Raw genomic sequence first — 8396 nt, 5'->3', positions numbered from 1 at the left:
AAAAAAAAAAAAAAAAGGTGGAAACCTAAGGTTTGGGTGTGGGATGTGGCATGGGGAGCAGAGACAATGCGACCAGCCTGCCTCTGTGTGGAGGTCACATGTGCGGGCAGGAGAGAAGCACCCCCCCCCCCGCCTCCCCCCCACACACACGCATCCTGAGGCGTCTGGGATTAGAGTCAAGGAGGAGGTGGAGGTCACAATCCCTGGCTGCAGGTCACTGGGCTGACCCTCCAGGTCCTGAGAAGGCAGCCCCTCCCGATGCACGGGTGTCCCCCCTCCCCCAGCTGCTGCCACTACTGGTCTTTGGGGATGAAACCAAGCAGCCCTCCAGGCACAGCTTCTAGGACAGCCCTGCGCAGGCCTCTGTCTCTGGGCTGCAGTGGCTCAGGGTGAGTGAGAGGGGACCCTCTGTGGGGTTGGCAGGAGTTTGCAGACTCCCCTCCTCGAATTCAGCCCCCTCCCCCGACACAGACCACTTCCCCTCCAGTGTGAAAAGTCAACCAACTGGGGACTGCAAAGCAGGTTCCGAAACCCTGAGGGAGGAGGGCGGGCCTCGCAGGCACAGGGCAGGCTCCTGGGAGAGGCATCGATGCCTGGCTTGTGCAGCAGACTCTGCCTGTGACAGCACCTGGAGGACATGGGGGCTCGGGGCAGAGGGGAGGCGAGGCTGCAGACACAGCAGGAGCCCTAAGGTCAGTTCATGCCTTTCCTTCTCTGCCCTGGAGGACGGATGGGTCAGTGAGAGCAGGTGCGATCACCACGCCACACCTGGGGCTGGTGGCCCCACACCTGGGGCTGATGGAATGGACAGTGGGCAGCTCCCTGAAAGGGAGTCCCGGGGGCACCAGCAGATATAAACCTGGCCGGGCCCCAGTCTGCTCAGATGTGTGGCCATCGCTCCCTGGGCCTGGAGGGGTGTGGGCTTGCCTGGTAGCTGCTCCCCTGACCAGCGGTAAGGATGGTCTCGGCAGTCACGTCCCCTCACAGCAGCCGTCTTCAGGGATCACTGCGCTCAGCTGCTGCACAGTGAACTTGCTCTGCACACAGTTCACGGTTTCCTGGGGCCTGGCGGGCGGGAGCCTGTGCTGGGAGAGGCTGAGTCGCTCCCACCCTCCCTGGGACCCTCCCACTCTCTACCCGGGCTCCCCCCCACCACACACACACACACACACACACACACACACGAGTCCCCACTTCCCCCTGGGCCAGGTTTGCGGAGGGCAGGGCAGGGAGAGCTGAGAAGGGAAGGTTTCAGCTAGCCCTGTGACAGCCTTGAAGCTGGCTCTCTCTGATGGGAGTTTTCATGTTACCCACCCCCCTTTCTGCATCTTGACCCCCCATCCCCCCCCCCCCCCCCCCCAGCTCTGCAGGCCCATCACCATTCAAGGGCAAAACACAAGTGGGCCGAGTCTGCATGCGGGCCAGGCTCTGCACCAGGTGCAGGGTGGTGGCCCGAACACCCAGCAACCCCAGAACACGGGGCAGTGACACATTTGTTTGAAAGCGAGTGGATTTTCAGTTTCAGCGTCTTATTAATTTTGGTTGTGCAGCTGCACTTGGCCAGAAAGTCTTACAATGAAGTGGTATTGAGAAAACGGAGTAGCCATTAAGTCTCACTGCCCAGCTGTTACTTATGCTCCAGATTACCTCCAACCCAGCGTGAACTTTGAACCTTGCAGCAAAAAAGCCTTCCTTCAGATCCTATGCCTTCTAATTCTTTAAGCAAAAGTCCCACAAGTTGTAGTTTAAGAAAGAGCAGTTTCAATTCAGTGAGATTTCAGGAGAGGAACTAAGGGATTTATAGGAACAGAAACTGCTTTGCATTCAGTGAACTTAGGTGAGTGAAAGGGCGAGGGATACGCCCTCCATCTTGCCCCAAATCCTCCATTTTGCGCAGCAGCCATGTCCTCCGCAAGGCTTCTTCCCGGAAGCCCAAGCCTCTGCTAGCCACACCCAGGACTTCTTTAAACTAACCAATGACAATTAAGGGAAGTGCATGCCATAGATATGACCACATCCTGTGTAACAAGACACCGACTTGCGCCTGGCCAATCGGCAGGGCCCACAGTCCTTTCTCCTCCCCTTACTCCAACCCCCTATAAAACCCCTCTCCCCACAGGGCTGGCTCTCTCTTTGCCACTTGCCACTGCGTCGGTAAGGAGGGTAGGGGAGCCAAACCCGGGTTTGAATAAAAGACTCTCTGTTTTTGCATCGGACTCGGCTGGCTCCCTGGTGGTCTTTTGGGGACCCTGAAATCTGGGCATAACAGTGAGGTGATCTCCTGAACTTTAAATTTAAACATCACAGGGCGAGATTGGCTCTAAGAAACAGAATAAATTCTCTCCTCAGGGCGGCACTGAGGCTCAGACAGGACCAGAGATCATGGCGTTTCAAGAGACCCAGAAGATCCAGTGGAAAGAGAACTGTAACACATCCCTGGAGAAGAGGGGTAAGGGCCTCACTCTTTTGTGGTTCCTTATTTTTTTTTAAATATATTATATTGATTTTTTACAGAGAGGAAGAGAGAGAGATAGAGAGCTAGAAACATCGATGAGAGAGAAACATCGATCAGCTACCTCCTGCACATCTCCTACTGGGGATGTGCCCGAAACCCAGGTACATGCCCTTGACCGGAATTGAACCTAGGACCTCTCAGTTCGCAAGCCGACGCTCTACCCACTGAGCCAAACCGGTTTCGGCTGTGGTTCCTTTTTTTGCTTCCACCTTCCTCACCCCATGACCCCCGGGGCTCTGGCGGCGTGCTGGCACAGAGCAAGGCACACTCAGCTCCCGGCTTCTGCTGGAGACACACTGTCACTAGTGGAAGGAAAGGCCTTGGGTGCTGTCCCCTGTGACACAGAAAGATCCAGATGTTTCCTCGGGTTCGAGTTGACTGAGCCCTGTGGGTGCACCTGCACAGCTTCTTTATATAAACGGAGGAAGGGTGGTGTGTATGACTGCTCCCAGGCCTGGGCACTGAGTCCCAGGGCCGGCAACGCCAAGGCATGGAAGAGGGAGGGAGGGTCCTAGCAGGAGTTGCAGGCCGAGGCAATAACCTCAGAATAACCTCCCGAAAACCTAGGGTTCCTCAAGGAGGCCTTAGTTTAACTGCTTTAATATCTGTTCCAACACACGGGCAGCCCACACGCTACCCAAGAAGGACAAACACACGTGTGTCATTACCCACAAGTAAAAGCTGCCTCCACTGTGACCAGCAGCTCAGGGGCCAGAGCCCCATTTATGGAATCCATAAGCTGTATGATAATGACCTTGACTGCAGTAATGGCTGACTTCCTCATTTCAGTGACAGTCAGAAATGCCTCTGAAAGCAAAGATAATGACGAAGGTCACAATCTGAAGCCACTGTGGAAAGCAGAATTGCAGTAAGAAAAGAATCCTGTATTCATAGAATTAAAGTTGTATATCCTTACACGTGGATGAATGTCATTTTGAATCTTCATTGGTCATATCTGGAATTTGGTTTAACTCTGAGACAAAAAGATTGATCACTTCATTTAAATTATGTAGTTCTAAGATTCTGTAATTCCATGCTCCATTTATTTTTTTCCTCAAATTCGGCGAGAGTAGCTTGCTGAACAGGGACTTTTTCTGCAGAAGCACCTACAGGTCTACAAGGCCACGCCCTCAGGCCTCCCACCCCAACCTGCCCCGTCCTCCCCCCACCCCTAGGAATGGTGGAGATTGGTGATGCTGAGTTAAGGCAGAACCGGTGCTGACTTCACTGCACCCTTCCGGTTTGCAGGCAGCAATTTGCAGCAAAGGATGCGTGTGGTCCAGGAGGAAAAGGTGAAGGTGAACATCGGCAAGAAAGGAAACGTAACATCCGTTGTAATGTCTCAAAAAACCTTAATGGAGGGAACATCCACCAGCAAAGTTTCCAAGGCTGGAGCGAGCCTGATGAACACAGTTTCGAGACCAGCCATTGCTGACTGAAGATGGGTGCCATGCCCAGGCACGCAGGATGGCTCCTCCTGGGCTCAGGAGTGGGTGGGGATCCCAGACTTCCCACACTCTGTCTTCCACTCACTAACTCAAGTGCAAGTGCCCAGCCTTGATTTTTGTACTCAATAAACGTTAGTGAATCGCACCTATGCCCTTATCTTGTAAGGAGAACAGAGCAAAAAGTGTCTGACTGATGGCAAAGCCAAGGGGTCGGGGGAGAGCCTCGCCTGGAGTGAGGCCTTCAGCCTGGGGCATCACCAGCCTGGGGGGGTGCAGGGGAAGAGTCTCGCCCAGGAGTGAGGACCCTGAGTTCAGGGCAGTCTGTGACATCACCAGCTCAGGACACGGGAGTCACTTGGTCTCTTGGAACGCAGTTCAGTCCTCTTTACGAGGCCATTGGACTAGATGGTCTCTACAACCCCGTCCCGGTGCCATATTCCATGGTCGGTGAACAGCATGCAGTGACTCCGTTAAGTGCCGTGCTGTGTGTCACAGGAGCTGCGATGGCAGACGTGGACAGGGAGTGGCCTCTGAACCCCTCAGCATGCTGCCTCACGGCTGTGACTGCACTAACACTCAGGGAATTCTGAACCAGGAGCCCCGCATGTGCATTCTACACAGGCCCTGTTCCTGTGAGCCAGCTGGGACTAACTGGAACAGCCATTTTCCCACAAGCAGCTACAGCCTGGCAGGAAGCCAGCCCTGGCACCTGCAGACAGGCAGGGTGGGTGAGATGCTGTCTGGGGGGGCTCTTCCAAGGCTTATGAAATGCTTTTGACCCTCTGCTGCCACTTGCTGTTTCTCAACCCTAGGATGAGACTGCCTCCTGCTGGTCATGGGCATGAGCTCTCTGAAGGCCTCCGGGGCAGGTGCCTTTCAGTAGGAGGTGTCCAGAAAGGCTGGGCATGCTGAATTCGGCAGTTGGCAATACTTGACAAAGGCTCCCTCACGCCAACTTCCAAACTAAACAGAAGCAATGCAAAAACTCCTTCTCTGACCTCCTGAAGAAACCCCAAAGTGGCTTTCATTGGTTTTATAACAGCACTGTGTGTCAGGCATCAAGTATTCAATAATAAATGCCACTGGTAAGATAGTTATTAAGGCTGTCATCAATAGATTCACTGGGTCCGCGTGTGCTGACGTGCAGGTGACACTCATTCTGAGTGTGCAGATGTGCAGGGTGACACTCCTTCTGACAGTTGACGTGAAGGGTGACACTCGTTCTGCGTGTGCTGACGTGCAGGGTGACACTCATTCAGTGTGTACTGATGTGTAAGGTGACTCTCAGCGTGTACTGACATGCAGGTGATGCATACTTATGACCACCAGGTTCAACAACCACCTTCAGGCTACTAGTTGGAAGAGACATCACGATCAGCAGGCAGAGTCAGCAGGAAGTGGCAGAAGTTGCAAAATGTAGAGCCATGGAGCAAATTATCAGAAGAGTGTTCTGAGGGCTTCTCTGGTGCCCCCCTCCCACTGAGAACTCCGTGAAAGTCCTGTCTTCAGTGGCAGCTAGATCACCAGGAAGAGAAGAGGGTAGTCAAGTCCTGCCCAGTAAGTGGGCAGGACTCCTGTGTGGGGAGGAAGAGTGGAACCTGGGGAGGGAGGAAGCTCTCCTGGACCTCTGCCCAGTCCCAAGGTCACGTCCCAGAGGACAGTGGTATAAGGTGTTCTTTTCAGACAGTTCTGCTCCACTGCCCACACTCACCACAGGAAGCCCCTGGAGCCAGAGAACTGTGCTCCCCCGCATTCACAAAGAAACACACCCAAAGTGCTTCAGGACAAGGAGTATGTGCTTACTGCCATTTCTTGGTTTTCCTTTAGGTAATTTTTTTACCTTGTCTTCTAACTCGCCGATTCAGTCCTCAGTTTCTTCTAGTCTACTGTTGAAACCTTCTATTGTGTTATCACAGCTATGTCATTCTTCATTTGCTCTTGATTCTTACTCATGATGCTGAAATTCTCATTTGGCTCCTTCTAATTCTCATTGAGCTGCATGTATTTTTCATCCAGATATTTGAGCAACCTTATAACCATTACTCTGACAAATTACTGGCCTCCATTTCATTTAGTTACTTTCCTCGCAATTCCTCCTTTCCTTTCTTTGGGGATTGTTTCTTTGTTTCCCCATTTTTGCTGTCCTGTTGTAATCATTTCTATGTATTTTTTTTTAAAAAGAAGATATCAAGATGATAAGGATATCAAAGGACAAACATGATCCAGAATGTCTTTGTTTCAACATGTCCTTGGACAGAAAAACTGGAATGAGGATGGCCCTTACTTCACACTGAGGTCCCTGAGTGTGCCTCCTGTGTGCCCACAGCACATAGGGCATGCCAGTATCACACCAGCAATCTGGATGAAGTGGGTTCACTTGCTGCCTGCAGGCCGTGAGGTCTCTAAGACCAGGATGGTCTCAGTTCTGTGCACCCATGTCCCTCTCACACACAACAAACATTAATCATTGTAGCTGGATGATACCTGGGCCTTCGGGGAGAAGGCCAACCTTCCCACTTGTGTTCTGGGGCTTACACACAGATAACCCTGTGCTGGTCAGCTCGCCCCGCTCCAGCTAATCTGAACTCAGCAATGGATGAGACAGACCTGTGTTGTCCCCATAGAGCTTCGAATCCAGCCTAGGACAGAATCTGGAGGTAGAAATGAACAGAAACCACTGTGATAGGTGTTATGAGAAAGTGGCCAAAGCTCTCATAGACTCATGGAGCATCTAAACTCATGTTTCCACGGACCTCCTTCCCCACATGCTGGTTATGTGCCCTCCCTGAGTTATTGGAGGCCTGTTGCACACTTAATAAGGATGTGTTCTTTCCATCCTTATTTTAATTTGTAACAGGACATGAAAAGGCTGGTTCCCAGGACATAAAATATCTTCAAAATTCAAATTGGCTCCAAAATACAAAGAGAGCATTGTAAACTATAAATAAGTGTTTTATCCACAGAACACAGCACTAGCTGAGATGAAGTTCAGTGCACCTCGCCCCACTTTTGTGATGTCTGTAATGAGCAGGCGCTGTTGAAATGCCTCTTAAAAATCAATGCGTGTTAATGCTCATGGATCCACACGAGAACCAGCACTGCAACCCCCACTTAACAGATGGGGAAACTACAGAAGAGGGGTTATGGAACTTGGACAACATGACAGTCAAGAAGTGGCTGATCTAGGACTTGAACCGAAGCTCACTGTCCCCACAGCCCTGTGCCATCTGACATCCATTATCTATGGGTGCTGATCCAGGCTCACCGTCCCCACAGTCCTGTGCCATCTGACACCCGTTATCTATGGGTGCTGATCCAGGCTCAGGCTGCCGGGTGTAGGGAGAGCAGAGGACGCCATGTATAAGCACAGCCTCTTGCTTGCCGGGAGCTGGGATTTGTGCAGGACTCTTTAGTGAGGTGGCAACATTGAGACTTTATAAAGTTTACTTTTCCCACTTTCTAAAGTTCATGCATGACCTGTCCAGTCATTAAGGCTGCCAAGCGACGGAGCATGGATTCTGGGGCCGCTGGGTAAAGCTCCATGTCTGTTAGTCCGGTGGTTACAGTGCCATTCAAGTTCCTGCTTCCTTACCGACCTCCTGTCTGGATGTTGCACCCATTACTGAAAGCGGGTGTTGAACTTTCAACTGTTACTGCAGAACTGTCTATTCTCCCTCGATTCTGTCCACGTCTTCTTCACGTCACTGACTCAGTGTTGGCTCAGATCTGCAAGCCCCTGACTGTGCCAAGTACTGACAACTGCTCGGGACAGTCCTGTTCATTCCCCAGGTCTCCGTGGAGGGATGAGGCGTGGAGCTGCCTTCTTCACCGTTCCAAACCTGGGCCTCCCGAGGACCTTCTGACACCGAGGTCACCGGACTGGAAGGGAAAGTAAGTCTGTTTCCTCCCGGGGACATTTATAGGTGTGGGTGTCAAAGCTTCCTCGGGGGTCAGAGCTCCAGGAAGGGCCGGTTGACGAGCAGTCACCCTCACAGCAATCCCACAGCGTCTTATTAACTTTGGTCTTGCAGCTGCACTTGACCAGAAAGCCTTACTTACAAGGAAGTGGCTATTGTGAAAATGGAGTAGCCATTAAATCTCACTGCCCAGCTGTTACTTGATTGATGCTCCACATTACCTCCCCTGCAGCGTGCACTTTGAACCTCGCAGCAAAAAAGCCTTCCTTCAGGTCCTATGCCTTCTAATTCTTTAAGCAAATGTCCCACAAGTTGTAGTTTAAGAAAGAGCAGGCGTGCTTATCCTGTTTCAATTCAGTGAGGTTTCAGGAGAGGAACTAAGGGATTTATAGGAACAAAACCTGCTTTGCATTCAGTGAACTCAGGAGAGGTGATCTCCTGAACTTTAAACTTCCACATCACAGCGCGAGGTTGGCTCTGAGACAAGAAACAGAATAAATTCTCTCCTCAGGGCGG

At 51.8% G+C, this 8396-nt stretch overlaps 1 long non-coding RNA gene across 4 annotated transcripts; it reads left to right on the top strand.

The window, feature by feature from the left end:
- The first annotated feature begins 674 nt into the window (after nt 1-674).
- On the top strand, nt 675-4108 carry LOC139010028 (uncharacterized). Of its 4 annotated transcripts, none has more exons than XR_011471468.1 (3): nt 675-692; nt 2350-2449; nt 3764-4108. It is a non-coding gene; the product is annotated as an uncharacterized lncRNA (long non-coding RNA). The 4 variants fall into 4 exon arrangements; XR_011471465.1 differs by lacking the exon at nt 675-692 and adding an exon at nt 2127-2154; XR_011471467.1 differs by lacking the exon at nt 675-692 and adding an exon at nt 2161-2268.
- Nucleotides 4109-8396: the final 4288 nt, after the last annotated feature.

The sequence above is a fragment of the Myotis yumanensis genome, unplaced genomic scaffold, assembly GCF_028538775.1.
Source record: "Myotis yumanensis isolate MYYU_CA2020_CCGP unplaced genomic scaffold, mMyoYum1.0.hap1 SCAF_5, whole genome shotgun sequence".
Classification (NCBI taxonomy): Eukaryota; Metazoa; Chordata; class Mammalia; order Chiroptera; family Vespertilionidae; genus Myotis; species Myotis yumanensis.
This window is presented reverse-complemented; position numbering and strand designations above follow the sequence as displayed.